The sequence below is a fragment of the Neophocaena asiaeorientalis genome, unplaced genomic scaffold (genome assembly GCF_003031525.2).
Source record: "Neophocaena asiaeorientalis asiaeorientalis breed wild unplaced genomic scaffold, Neophocaena_asiaeorientalis_V1.1 scaffold844, whole genome shotgun sequence".
In the NCBI taxonomy this organism is placed as follows: domain Eukaryota; kingdom Metazoa; phylum Chordata; class Mammalia; order Artiodactyla; family Phocoenidae; genus Neophocaena; species Neophocaena asiaeorientalis.
Window position 1 is genome coordinate 538568 of NW_020175044.1, and position 14818 is coordinate 553385.

At 42.4% G+C, this 14818-nt stretch overlaps 1 non-coding gene across 1 annotated transcript; it reads right to left on the reverse strand.

The window, feature by feature from the left end:
- Positions 1-5908: 5908 nt before the first annotated feature.
- Positions 5909-5981, reverse strand: TRNAE-UUC (transfer RNA glutamic acid (anticodon UUC)). The gene has a single exon. It is a non-coding gene; the product is annotated as a tRNA-Glu (tRNA).
- Between the last annotated feature and the right edge of the window lie 8837 nt (positions 5982-14818).

Here is a 14818-nt window from a genome sequence, read left to right on the forward strand (position 1 = left end):
CGTGGGGCCGGACTGCCGCCTGCTTCCGCACCTGCACTCTGCGCAGGGGTGAGCGGGACCGGGGCCAGTGGGCATGCACGATTAGAGGCCCCTCTCCCGGGGGGCTGATCGTGACCCCCCCCCCACCCTCGCCCTGTCTCACACAAACACCCACAAACACAACCTGACGAGCAAGCCCTGTGGACACACCCCGAGGGACAAGAAAGGCTGCACTCACACGCAGCCAACTTCAACCCTGGAGATTGGATCACATGCCTTCCCCTCAGCCTCTCCCCCTAATCCGGAATCAGACTGCACAGCACTTCAACTTATCCCACCTGGGCAAGGGGCCACTATGCTGATGCTCTCTTTGTGTAATACGGGAAGGCCCCGACGCTAATTCTTTAGCGAGTGTTTGTCAAACATTTGGAGGGTGGGGACAAGGGCTCTGGCCCTTGCATCTTGTTCTCCGGCTACCTCCCAGTTGGACACGCGCAGAACCCCATCATTAAATTCAAACTTTGGGTGTTGATTTGGGGAGGAAGGAGGTGGAGCGGAGTTACCAGAGAAGAAAAGAGGTCTTAAATTACCGCATTAATTGGGCTTTTGAGGATTTCCACCGGTTCTGACTCATTTATTTCTACAAAATCCAGTTACCATGCTCTTCAACAGATAGAAGACCCAGCTGTCAAACAGCATGGGATACACGCACAACGGTAATAGTCATAATCAGAGTAAAGTGTTAATACTTGTGGAATCTGAAGCAAACGCTTATTCATTTAACAACCATGTACTGAGTGCTGACTTTGTACCGGATACTGGCTAGACACAGTATGTAAAGGGGAGCATAAACATCTAAGATACCTAGTCTTAGGAGGTCTCTGACATAAATAGTCATCACTAATGAATGTAATTACAGAATGAGATAAGGGATCACAGGGGGAAAATAATACTTGTGAAGGAATCCATGGCAGAGGAATCAGGCCAGACTGGTAGGTGAGGATGGGCTTCCCTGAGAAAGAGACAAGAGTTGAGATTCTTCAGGAGAAAGGGTTAAGTGGGCAAGTGTATAGGGTGATGCTCCCAGGCAGCCCCACGTGCCCCTGGCATGCCATGGAACAAACCTACAGTTAAACGGCAAACCAAAAACCACAGTATCTACCCTTCATTCACAAACCAAATGTGGACTCTTCCTCCCCACTTTCAGAGCCTCCCCAAAGAGTCTCTGTGAGAAAGGAGAGGAGGGATGGTAGCTTTTGCTTAGTATCCTCCCATTTATTATCTAACCATGGGCTTGGAATTCAGTCACACAGGCAAGGGGAACCAAGAAAGCACTCTCCTGGCTTCCACTCCACTATCCTCAGTGATGCACAGAGACAAAAAAAATTTCACTCCAAGGCCTCCCTCAAACACAAAATAGTTTGCTTTTGCTGCATCTATGAAGCAGTTCTTCAGTGCTGTTGTTGGTATGTCTATTTATTAATATCATCCTGCATGGCTTTGTAACTGAACAGGACACTGACTTCTCTACCTAAATATAGCTGTCTTTCAGAAGAGTGATAACATATGATTTGATTTGGCAGATGTACTCAAGATCCACTTGCTTCATCATGGGCATGCCTACAGATAAGTTCTTGGGACCTGGTTTGAAAGGAGGAGCAAGCAGTTCTCAACCCTTTCAGACCCATCATCCCTTTTTATAACTAGTATTTTTAACACTCATTACTATGAAGTGAAATCCATAGGTAATATTACCTACCTATGCAAATTTCCCTCCAAATCAATATAATGTCCTAATTGTATAATAAAGGAAAAATAAAAGGGAAGCAATTTATAATTAATGTGTATTTCAATAAGTAAATGCTATAGCACAACTCTATTGGAAGACAAATAGTAAGATGCTTGCACCTGTATGTAGAACCATTGTGAATGAGAGAACGACAAACGCAATCCAACTTGAATGTTTTATTAGCAACTCACATATCAACATTGGTGTTGTCATTGGTGACATGATTTTGTGAAAGGTTGAATAGTTCCTGGTCAAGTTCCAAACAAAATAAAGAGCGGAAGATTAAGCTAAATTTTGCTGATATGGGTGCATTTACCAGAAAGTCTGGATTTAATGTGTGAGCTCATGAATTGAAAGTAACTCCCAACAGTTTGCTTCATTGGTTAAAAAAACTCAGACTCAGTGGTGGTCTATATTTGATGAGATGGAGATGACAGAATGTCCCTGGTACAATGTAGAGGGAAAAAAATCCAAAGGTTTATGGAGACGGGAATGTTGGATTTTATCATGCATACTGTATACCCACCCCCAAACTATAAACCCCTACAGTAAGGCATTGAAAAATACATTAGTGGGACTTCCCTGGTGGCGCAGTGGCTAAGAATCCGCTTGCCAATGCAGGGGACACAGGTTCAAGCCCTGGTCTGGGAAGATTCCCACATGCCACGGAGCAGCTAAGCCCATGTGCCACAACTATTGAGCCTACACTGTAGAGCCCACGAGCTACAACTACTGAGCCCGTGTGCCACAACTACTGAAGCCTGCGTGCCTAGAGCCCATGCTCCGCAACAAGAGAAGCCACCGCAATGAGAAGCCCGCGCACCGCAACCAAGGGTAGCCCCGCTTGCTGCAACTAGAGAAAGCCCGCGTGCAGCAATGAAGACCCAACGCAGCCAAAAATAAATAAATAAAAATTTTTAAAAAAAGGAAAATACATTAGTAAGGGGAGCACCAGAAAAGCTCTGTGGTAACTGGATATGATGGTGGGAGATGCTTCCATTGAGACGACTCCCTGATTTCTGCGAGAGTGGGATCCTGGGATGTCAAAGGCCAAGTGGCAGCACTTAACTGGCAGGGACCAGGCAGACACTTACTATACTGGGTAGCAGGGACAAAGTGGTACTCAAAGGTCTTGACCTACAGGGATATTTGGTAATGCCCTAGGTGGCCACAGGAATTAAATATATGGAGAGACTTCTGAAATATTCTTTGATCTCTTTAACAAGCAAAACTCTAGGTCTGCTGCCTGAAACCTGACTTGAGCCATCAAATGAAATCATTCTTCTCATCCAGTTTCCATACCTCAGCCAGTTCACAGACACAGAGACCTTGATTGAAAGGGTAGCTGGTCCCCTTGAAGAAGAATCTTGCAGCATTGCCATAAATATATATACAAATCTTCATCTAAGCCTTCCCCAGGGGAACCTGATGCCATTTATTAGGGTGACCATACACTGGGAAAAAGGAAGTACCCATCTATTTCAAGGATTATTTGATATTGTTTCTGAATTAATGTTCATTCCTGAGGATCCAAAAATATCACTGGGTCCACCAATCAAAGTGCAGCCTTATGGTAGTCAGATGGTAAATGGAGTTTTCACCCAAGTATATATCACCATGGATCCACTAGGTTTGCAGACCCACCCTGTGGTTATTGCCCTACCTTTTTGTTTTTTGTTTTTTTTTTTTGGCGGTACGCGGGCCTCTCACTGTTGTGGCCTCTCCCGTTGCGGAGCACAGGCTCCGGACGCGCAGGCTCAGCGGCCATGGCTCATGGGCCCAGCCGCTCTGCGGCATGTGGGATCCTCCCGTACTGGGGCACGAACCCGTGTCCCCTGCATTGGCAGGCGGACTCTCAACCACTGCGCCACCAGGGAAGCCCCTGCCCTACTTCTTGAATATATAATTAGAATTGACATGCCCAATTACTGGCAGAATCACCACATTATTTCTCTGACCTACAAAGTGAAAGCTATTGTAGTAGGAAGGGCCAAGTGGAAGCCTCTGGAAATTTCCTCTTGCTACCAGGATAGAAAACCAAAAGCAATACCATATCCCTGGAGAGATATAGAAATTAGGACCACCATAAAAGATGTGGATGATGCAAAAGTGGTGATACTATCACTTCCCACTTTTAACACACCTGTTTGACCTATCTAGTGGCAGGTGGATTTTAGAGAATAATTATGAATTGTTATGAACTTAATCAGATGGTAATGCCAGTTGCAACTGCAATTCTATATGTGCTATCTTCATCTATTCCAATTTGCACTAAATCTATTTTCTTTTATGTGGCGAGGCCAGCAGCATACCTTCATAGTCTTGTCTGTGGGATATAAACTCCTTTGCTCTCTGCCATAATCTAGTCTGCAGAGATCTTGATCACTATGTTAGATTCGTCAAGCTGATTAGACCTAATAAACAGGAAGTAACAAATACTTTAGACTTTTTTTTTTTTTTTGGCCATGCACGCGACATGCAGGATCTCAGTGCCCCGTCCAGGGATGGAAACTGTGCCCCCTGCAGTGGAAGTGCAGAGTCTTAACCACTGGACTGCCAGGGAAGTCTTAAAATTCACCATCTTAGTGAAGTTTCTGGAGATCCAAGTGATCTGAAAGATATCAAGATATCCCTCAAAGGTGAAAAACAAGTTGCTGCACCTTGTACCACCTACCACTAAAAATGAGACACAATACTTGTTGGGCCTCTTTGGATTTTGGAAGAAATATATACTGCATTTGAGTGTGGTGCTCTGACCCATCTACCCAGTGACTCATAAGGCTGGCATTTTTTATCAGGAGTAAAGAAAAAGAAGACTCTGTAACAGGACCTTATGATCCAGAGGAATCCCATGGTACTTGAAGTGTCTGTGGCAAATATATATATATACATCTGCCACTGGCAAACTCTAACAGAAGATCCACAATGCAGCTTTCTTTAGTTTCACAGCAAAGCCATGCCCTCTTCTGCAGATAACAATTCTCCACTTGAGAAACTGTACCTAGCTTGCTACTGAATTTGAATGACTGGCCATGAGACATCAAGTGACTATGCAACCTCAGCTGCCCATTATGAACTGGATGTTATCTGACCCATCAGCCCATAAGGTTGGGCATGCACTAGAGCAATCCCTTATCAAATGGAAGTGGTATGTAAGAGAGAGCTTGAGCTGGTCCAGAAAGCACAAGTTGCCTTAGCCAGTGACTTAGATTCCTTTGATTCTTACTCCTGGTATATTGCCTCCTCTTCATCTTCAATCAGTTAACTGGTTTACATACAGTTCTCCTCAATACACTGGCACAAGCTGGAAGTGGTCTGTTCTAGCATTAGAACTCCCATGAGGAATGCCCCTGATGGTAGTACTGAAGGGAAATTCTCTCAGCACAAAGAATGTCCTGCAGTGCATTGGGTGTCTACTTTGTCTGGATTGAGAGATGGCCAGAGGTATAGACCTACACTCATTCATGGGCAATAGCTGATGGTTTTCCTGAATGGTCAATAACTTGGAAAGAAAAGATTGGGAGACTGATGACAAGGAGGTCTAGGGAAGAGGTATATGGATGCACTTCTCAGAGTGGGCACAAAGTGTGAGGATATTTGTATACACCAAAGGGCATCCACTCAGAGAAGGCTTTCAAAATCAGGGGGATGACACATTTGATGGAGTTGGCCTCTTTTTCCCCCTACTGCAGTGCTTGCACAAAGTAGCCATGCAGTCAGGAGCAAAGGATATTCATGGGCTCAAGAACATGGGCTTCCCCACAGTAAGGTTCATATCTACCAACATCAGAGATCACACGTTGAGTTCCAATATGGCACTATTTCCAGGAGAAAATAGCCAGTAACCTAGTAACAGATTGATTGATTATACTGGACCCCTCCCATCATGGAAGGGACAGCTATTTGTCTTACTGGAATAAACACATATTTTGGATATAGATTTGCTTTCTATGCTCAGAATATTTCTGATATTATTACCAACCATGAACTCATTATACCTTACTCACTGTTATGATATTCTACATATTACTTCTTTCCAGGAAACTCATTTCATAGTAAAAGAAATGCAGCAATGGACTCGTGCAAATGGCATTTGCGGGGGGAGGACGGTGCCACACTGCACAGCTTATGGGATCTTAGTTCCCTGACCAGGGATTGAACCTGGGTACTCAGCAGTGAAAGTGCAGAGTCCTAACCACTGGACCACCAGGGAATTCCCTGGAATTTGCTAGTCTTATCATATGCCCCACAAGCCAGAAGCTCCTGGAAGGATGATGGAATAGCCCACTGAGTTCTGGTGCCAGTTAGGAAATAACATGGTAAAAACTGAAGTTCCGTTGTATAGGCTGCAGTATATGCTTTGAGTCAGTGCCAATACATAGTACTGTTTCTTTCAAAATACACAGGTTCAAGAATCAAGGGGTGGGGAAAGTGGAAGTGGTTCCTCTCATCATTATACCCAATAATCCACTCACACAATTTCTGTTTCCAGTTCCTGTGACTTTGAGCCCTGATGGTTTGGAGATTTTACTTCCCAACAGAGGAATATTTCCAACAGGAATCACAACTATGGTTCCACTGAGGTTGAGGTTGAGATGGTACCTCGGCACTTTGGGCTCCTCATACTATAGAAAAAAATCAGGTGAAGAAGGGGGTGCTGTCCTGGCTGGGGTGATTGGTTCCAATTGCCAAGAGGAAATTGGCTTTGCTGCTTCACAGTGGGGACAGGGAAGACTATGGGGACAAAAGGAGTGCATTCTTGGGCTTCCCTGGTGGCGCAGTGGTTGAGAGTCCGCCTGCCGATGCAGGGGACACGGGTTTGTGCCCCGGTCCGGGAGGATCCCACATGCCGCGGAGCTGCTGGGCCGTGAGCCATGGCCGCTGAGCCTGCACGTCCGGAGCCTGTGCTCCGCAACGGAAGAGGCAACAACAGTGAGAGGCCCGCGTACCGCAAAAAAAAAAAAAAAAAGGGTGCATTCTTGATTTTCTGTGATACCTCTTAGCACTTCCGTGTCCTATAGTAAAAGTTAATGGAAAGCTACTATAATTTTTTTTAAAAGAGTTTAAAAGTAGATTCACACCCTTCAGGAATGAAGGTGTGAGTCTTGCACACTTTTAGTTCTGGTAACTAAACTTTTCCCTTTGTTCCCCAGCCCAATTGATGCCTCTGCTTCCCTCTTTGCTTTTTCAGTCCTCCAACACCTGTTTCAGCAATTCTCCATATTAAATTATTTGTGGTTTGTTTTCCCGACTAGATCCTGTCTGCTACAACAACAGAGGTGCATCCCTGAATTTTAAAAAAAATCACTGAATATTAAAACCATATAAAACAAAACAAAACAAAAATATTATGTTTACATGTAAAGTGGGTTAAGCTCTAGGCTAAGATAATTAAAAACAGATTTTTTTCACCTACATGAATATTCAGTGGGACATTTGAAATTCGACATTGCATGACACCTAGTATCTCTGATCCCCACCAAATAAATGCTTGGAACTTCCCTACTCTTTGTGACAACCAAATACACTCCCTCAAATTTCAAAAATATTCCCTAAGAGTCAACCCTCAGATCTACTGTACTGCAGTGATCACTACCTATGATTTTAATAAATCCACCCAACTTACTATGTCACATTTCACCATGGTTGTTTTCTTTACTTGAGTTATGTGGGTTTTTTTTGGCCACACCACGTGGCATGTGGGATCTTAGTTCCCAACCAGGGATCGAACTGTGCTCCGTGCCATGGAAGCATAGTAGTCTTAACCACTGGACCGCCAGGGAAGTCCCCTGACTTATGCATCTTAAACTTGTATAAATATAAATACACACATAAATATATGCTTGCCTATATACCCATGTATGTCTATATGAATATATATGCCTGTGAATATACAAAACATATGAATGTATAATATATATCACTGTAGTGGACGCTGTGGTGTGCCACCCAGTTCCTACCTTCAAGACCAAAGCCCTCACTCCCCCAACTCCTGAGAATGTTGCCTGCTGACAGCCTGCATTTGTCTTCCCCACAAGAACTGGCCTCAGCCAAGTGTAATCGCCTCACCCGAGATTACAACACCTCCCTGGAGGTATTGCTATCCAGTGAGTGGAAGGGAACAGAGGCCCAGCCCCCTAACCTCAATTTGGGACATTTTAGCCCCAGAGCTCCCCCGGGATCATCTGAGGCCTACGCTGCAACTTCATAGTAGATCAGCTTCTCCCTCATTCCCCACAGGCGGTGACCCTAAAAACCAATAAATCCCAGCATGCCAGTCTCCACCTCAGAGACTGTTCCTGAGAAACCCGACCCAACGTAATCATCTATTTTGACTTTACGCTGGTGGTTTAGATAGTTGATCCCCTGTTTGTAAAAAAAATCAGAGCCACCCTCCCAGCCTAGGTGAAAGCCACTAGCAGAGCTGTGTAAATGACTGCCAAATGAGGATAAATTTTGAATGAGGTTACCTCACTACGTCAGTGTGGAGACTTTTCAGTTTTGAAGCTGGTGTGGCCTTTGATGGAACAGTTAAGCCACAGGAGGTTCCAGGGTATCAGGGCTACAGGTGATCCCCACAAAGCACAACCCAGGGCCTAGCAGTCGAGGCTAAGGAGATTAGGAAGTTTTGTCAGTGTATTTTTATAAATTTTCATTTATAAGCGCTATTTATTTCTGCACACACCATGCTTCCTGGATTCTAAACAGCCATGGGGTTTATGTTTGTACCAATGGTTTAATAGTACTTTTTCAGGGAGGAGAAGATGAAATATTTCCACCCCATTAAATGGTCCATATTAACGAGTCAACACATATGAAGCACTTAGTACCTTGTACAAAGTAAGTGCAAGATGAATGCTAGCCATTATATCTATCGTTGTAAAATGTGAAAAGATGACATCTTAGAATTGAAGAAATATAGTAGTTTTTTAAGATAAATATTGTAAAATTATTTTCAGTGTTAATTTATCGGAAGTTATGTTCTTTAGACCAGGGAATGCCTTCCACGGCTCTTGTTCTTTACTGTCCTTGACCTTCTAGCACACATGTAATCAGTAGCATTCAGTGTAGTACTGCATTGTTTTATTTGCTACTATTCATCTATTGTATTTAATTGTTTTGTGAGCAACAATTTTCTAATGACTTTTTGTATTTTATTTTGTACTTGTTTTGTTTCCCTCATTATGTTAGAAACTTCTAGTGGGCACTGACCATGGCTTATACTTCTTTGGTATCCCCTACAGTGCTGGCTACTAAGTACAAATTCGATAAATAATGGCACACTATCTGATTTTAAAAGCATGAAAGTGGAGGGAATGATAGCTGCAAACGTAGTAATTCTACTCAATATGTACTAAGATTTTTTTCTTTAAATACTTACTCAAAATCCTACTTTCCTACCCAAAGTGTAAAAGTCAGCAACACAAAAAACTTTTCAGATGTAGAACAAAGTAGAAAGAGCTACGTTATTACAGTGATTTAGAAACAAAGTATTTAAAGTTTTCCTGTGAGGGGCTGCTACAATGAATATTGCATTTGCTCTGGGTTAAGGCTTCCATTGTTTACTGTGGTTTCTAAACTTCCATTTATTTTCAACTTTTTTAGACAGCTGTGTTGGAAAAGCAAATCAAAAACAAGAGAAGATGAGAAAGACTCACCTTAAAATACAAAGGGATGGGCAATAAAGGAGAGAAGAGAAGCTGCAAAGAAATGTCAAAGAGGTGAAGTCGGTGGAGGTATCTCCATTAAAAGAGAAACCCCTCCCTGGTGGCGCAGTGGTTGAGAGTCCGTCTGCCGATGCAGGGGACTTGGGTGCATGCCCCGGTCCGGTCCGGGAAGATCCCACATGCCGTGCGGAGCGGCTGGGCCCGTGAGCCATGGCCGCTGAGCCTGCTCATCCGGACCCTGTGCTCCGCAGCGGGAGAGGCCACAACAGTGAGAGGCCCGCGTACCGCAAAAAAAAAAAAGAGAAACTCCTGATGGGGCATTTTAACATGCAGTGGTGGTCCTTCAGCTTCACTGGGACGCTGTAGAATCCGAGGCACCATTCTCAACCTTCCTCCAGAAAAATGATTATGCAAATTCACAAAATTTGTTAACTGCCCCTCTTTCTTCTCCTTCACAGCCAAACTTCTCACAAGGGATGTCTCTTTTTTCTTATCTCCCTTTCCTCACCTCCACATCCCTCTCCAACTCCCCTGAGCCACTCCCCTGAAAACATAGCAGCTCTGACCAGCTCCACTCGGGCACAGGCTGACAAACACTTTGTCTTTGGCCCGGAATGCATTTGTGTCTCAGGGCAACCGTATTTCTCCTGATCTCCATACCATCCAACTCCTCTCTTGGATGTGGCAAAATCACCTCATACTCGGCATATCCAAAAAGAATTAATAATGTTCCCCTAAACCCATTCCTCCTCCTGTGTCTCCATCTCAGTAAATGACACTACCATGGACCTAGTTTGGTCTAAAAACAAGAGCTGAGGCTCTTCCAGGTCTGATCAATTCTGGTTTTGTCATATCTTTTAAATCTATCACTTATTCTGATCCCAATCTCCAGGCCTTCACTTCAGGACAGTCTCCATGTATACCCACCTTATTGGAGCAGCCTCCTAGCTGGTTTCCCTGGATCTATTCTCCATCCCACAGGCGGTACAATCTTTCTAAACTGCAAGCCTGATCAAGTCACTCTCCTTCAATGGCTTTCCATTACCTTCAGGCTATTGGCAAACACCTTAGCATGCTTGGTTTTCAAAGTCCTGCACTCTCCCCACCCACCCTTCTTCTTGCAGGGAAGCCAGGCTGCTCAATTCTGGAGCCGCCATTTCCATCCTGGTCTATGTGAATGATGACTGCTGGAGTAGTGCAGTGTGCAACCTGTGAGATTAAACATGGCAGCCTCGCCTCTTTCTCACACTTCGTACACCGTGCTAAAAGCAGCTTCCCTGACACATCGTATTTCCCCTCACTCTGAGCCTTTGCATATCGCTGTTTCCCATTTATAATTTCGTCCAACTCCATGTCATCTTCCTCTGGTTAATTGTACTCATCCTTTAGATCTCAATTTAGATATCACTTACCAAGAAAGCTCTCCCTTACTCACACTGTCTCCCGGTTTTGGAATAGGAATTTCCCTAAGGCTTATGTTTAGTGCCCTCTGCTTAAATCCTATTTTTGTACTTATCCCTTGATCCTATAATTGTCTGTTTACTTTCTGGACTCCTCTTTTAGAGCAGGGACTGTGTTTTACTCACTTTTGTGTCTCTAGTTCATTGTACAGAGTCTGGCGCATGGTAGATACAAAGTAAATACTTTTCAATGAATGCAACTTTGGGTAAATTGTTTAACCTAACTAAACCTTAGTTTATGGCTGGTCAAATAAGGCTAAGAATGTCTGTCCTCAATATTTTACAGAACAATATGACAAAATGTATGTGAAAAATGCTTTGAAAGTGGAAAGAAATAAAGAGATGGGAGAGAAAACAATTGTTATGGCATTACCATAAAGAGAAAGTGACAAGGAAAGGGATGATTCTAAGGAAAGGCATGAGACATACCGTTCCACTCCATCATGTGTAAGACTTTAATGCCTGTGCTGCTGAAGTGAGCACAGATTCTGTGCCTTGTCTTAAATTAGAATGAGCAGCCATAGTGCTTCAAAGAGACAACAAGTGGGAAATGAGGAATGTAGTAAAGAAGCCATTGTATCAGTTCATCAACTGGTCATACGATCTGTGAGATACAAATAATTATTTCTTTCTTGAAGACCAAGCTGTTCATAATGGTGTACCCAGGGCTCAGGAAATCACAGGATAAACTCAGTTCTTCTTCCTGGAACATCATTTTTACTTAATGATTCAGGAAATTAAATCATTTACTTGGTAAGTAACCTGAAGCAGTATTTTCATATTTATATAAATAAATGGGTATGTTATAGCTTGGACTGTAGCACTTGCATACCTCTTTTAAATAAACCTAAGACTTCAAACATTTTGTATTTCCAGTGGACAATAGTCCCACACTGTCTCCCTTCACTCCCCCTACCAAACCTCCATACTCCCAAGCCCTAGGAGTAAGTCTTTACCCAGCTATGCTCTTGGGATGCTTAGGAAGAGTTTAATAAGTACTGCTTTTAGAACTTTGGTAGGCTTCCATACTGCTGAAATGAAACAGAGACAGAAGAACCTTCAGCAAATATGCTCAGTTCATTTACCACAAGTTTATAGTTGAGCATTGATTTGTGTGTCTGTTCTTTGCTCCTTGCTTGCCCATTGCACTGGTCAGCAATTTTGTAAATATTGGTCACGAGTCCCCAGAAAAATCGAAAAAAATTTTAATGCAGCGGAATCCATATTAACTTAACACTCAACAAGAAAGAATTCGAACTCCATATCCCCTTGACATTTGGCCAGTAGAATCATAATTTTTGCATATAAAGGTCAACATATTATATCTAAAGGAAGGGGAAAGGGGAACTAACATTTTCTGAGCCTCTACTATATACCAGGCACAGTGCCAGGTGCTGTACGTTCCCTCACCATCCTCCCTCACCACCCCAGACACACTTAATCCTGCCTCCCTTTGTATGATTCCTGTACTTTATCTAATCTCTTACTACTTGGTCTAACACTTTAAATATTGATGATTTGTTTGTTTCTCACTCTACTGTGAACTCCTTGAGGGCAGGTCCATGTCAAATTCACCTTTTTATCTCAAGCACATTCAGTGCCTGGTCCCATAATATTCACTCAGTCAAATTTTTATTAACTGAACTAAAATTATATCTTCTAATGTATAAGATGTTGTTAAGAAGATAATTCTTTCATACTGCAAAAATTCTTCTCTAAGTCACCTTGAACAGATTCATCAACCACTAAAGAAATATAGAGCATAGCAGTTATATCAGTTTTTTGCCATTTTCAGGTCCTGGAACATTTCCAAGTCTCCTTCCTGTCCCCCAACAGTAACAACAACAAATATATATGATATATATATATATGATTAGCATATAAAATAATAAACCATATACACTTTTTAATTATCTTTGCAAAGCACTCTTTTCAATAATATGTTAAGTAATCTGTGAAATATATCTTTAAAAAAAAATCACTAAGTGTAAATGTCCCCTATTTCAGTGGCTTTAACAAATGACAACAAACAGGACCAAATGGTGCAGCCACTATGGAAAACATGAAATATGAAATATTAAAAACAGAACTGCCATATGATCCAGCAATTCCACTTCTGGGTATTTTTCCAAAGAAAACAAAAACACTCATTGGAAAAGATACATGCACCTCCATGTTCATTGCAGCATCATTTACAATAGCCAAACTATGGAGGCAACCTAAGTGTCCACCAACAGATGAATGGATAAAGAAGTTGTGAGATATATATACATATATATATGTATATATATACACACACACACATATATATATATACATACACACACACACACACACATATATAAGGGAATACTACTCAGCCATAAAAAAAAAATGAAATCTTGGACTTCCCTGGTGATCCAGTGGTTTAGAATCTGCGCTTGCACTGCAGGGGGCACAGGTTCGATCTCTGGTCGGGGAACTAAGATCTGGCATGCCACGCGGTGGGGCCAAAAATTACAAAAAAAAAAAGAAGGAAATCCTGCCATTTGTGACAACATGGATGTAGCTAGAGGGTATTACGTTAAGTGAAATAAGTCAGACAGAGGAAGACAAATATCATGCTATCTCACTTAAATGTGGAATCTAAAAACAAACAAACCAACCAAACAAAATGAATAGACTCATAGTTACAGAGAACAAACAGGTAGTTGCCAGAGGGGAGAGGGTGTGGTGTGGGTGAAATAGATGAAGGGGATTAAGAGGTACAAACCTCCCGTTACAAAATAAATAAGCTATGGGGCTGTAATATATGGCATAATAAATATCATCAATAATACTGTAATAACTTGCTATAGGGACGGATGGTTACTAGACCTATCATGGTGATCATTTTATAATGTATGCAAATGTCAAATCACTATGTAGTACACCTGACACTAACATAATATTGTATGTCAACTATATTTCAATTTTAAAAAAAGAACAGTACTAAAGTCACACCGCTCATAGACGATTAAATATGCATTCTGAATTTCCAAGTCTGAAGGCTCAGGATTGTTTTTCTTGCCTCCCTAAATCCAATGTAATCAAAACAGAGAAATTTCTTCTTCTCATCAGTGCACTTCAGAGTACATATGAAGTAGGTACTGTATAAACAAACATGCACACACACACACACATACACACACAAGCATAAAAGAGGAAAAATAATTAGAAACCAGGGGACTCATCAATGCTCTGATTTAGAACCTGCTCAAGTTTATGAATCCAAATGTTTTGAACCTAATCCGACTTCTCTCAAGTTCAAATTTACTTGACATTTGATATATTGTGACTTTCTGTTTTTGTAAAAGAACAGTTTCAAAAATGGTTCAGTAAGCTCTTTGGGGACTTCCCTGGTGGCGCAGTGGTTAAGAATCTGCCTGTCAATGCAGGGCACATGGGTTTGACCCCTGGTTGAGGAAGATTCCCACATGCCGTGGAGCAACTAAGCCCGTGCACCACAAGTACTGAGCCTGCGCGCCTAGAGCCCATGCTCCACAACAGGAGAAGCCACCGCAATGAGAAGCCCACGTACCGCAACGAAAAGTAGCTCCCGCTCTCCACAACTAGAGGAAGCCCGTGCACAGCAACGAAGACCCAGCACAGCCATAAATTAATTAATTAATTTTAAAAAATAAGCTCTTTGGACAGTGTCTAACTCCTGCAATGCAAGATTTGGAACAGTCAGCAGTAAATGAATAAGAAACATGCAATACATTTCTTAAAATGTGCACATTTTCAAAACCTCAGGGGGAAAAGTGCTTGACCTCGTCTATCTGTGGTTTCACTGAATATTTGAGAATTAGTTAATGACATTCAGAGACACAAAGATACAGCTGGATTTTCCCATCCAGTGTGCAGAACGCATAGCTGTCAGACAGCGATGGTAGAACCCATAG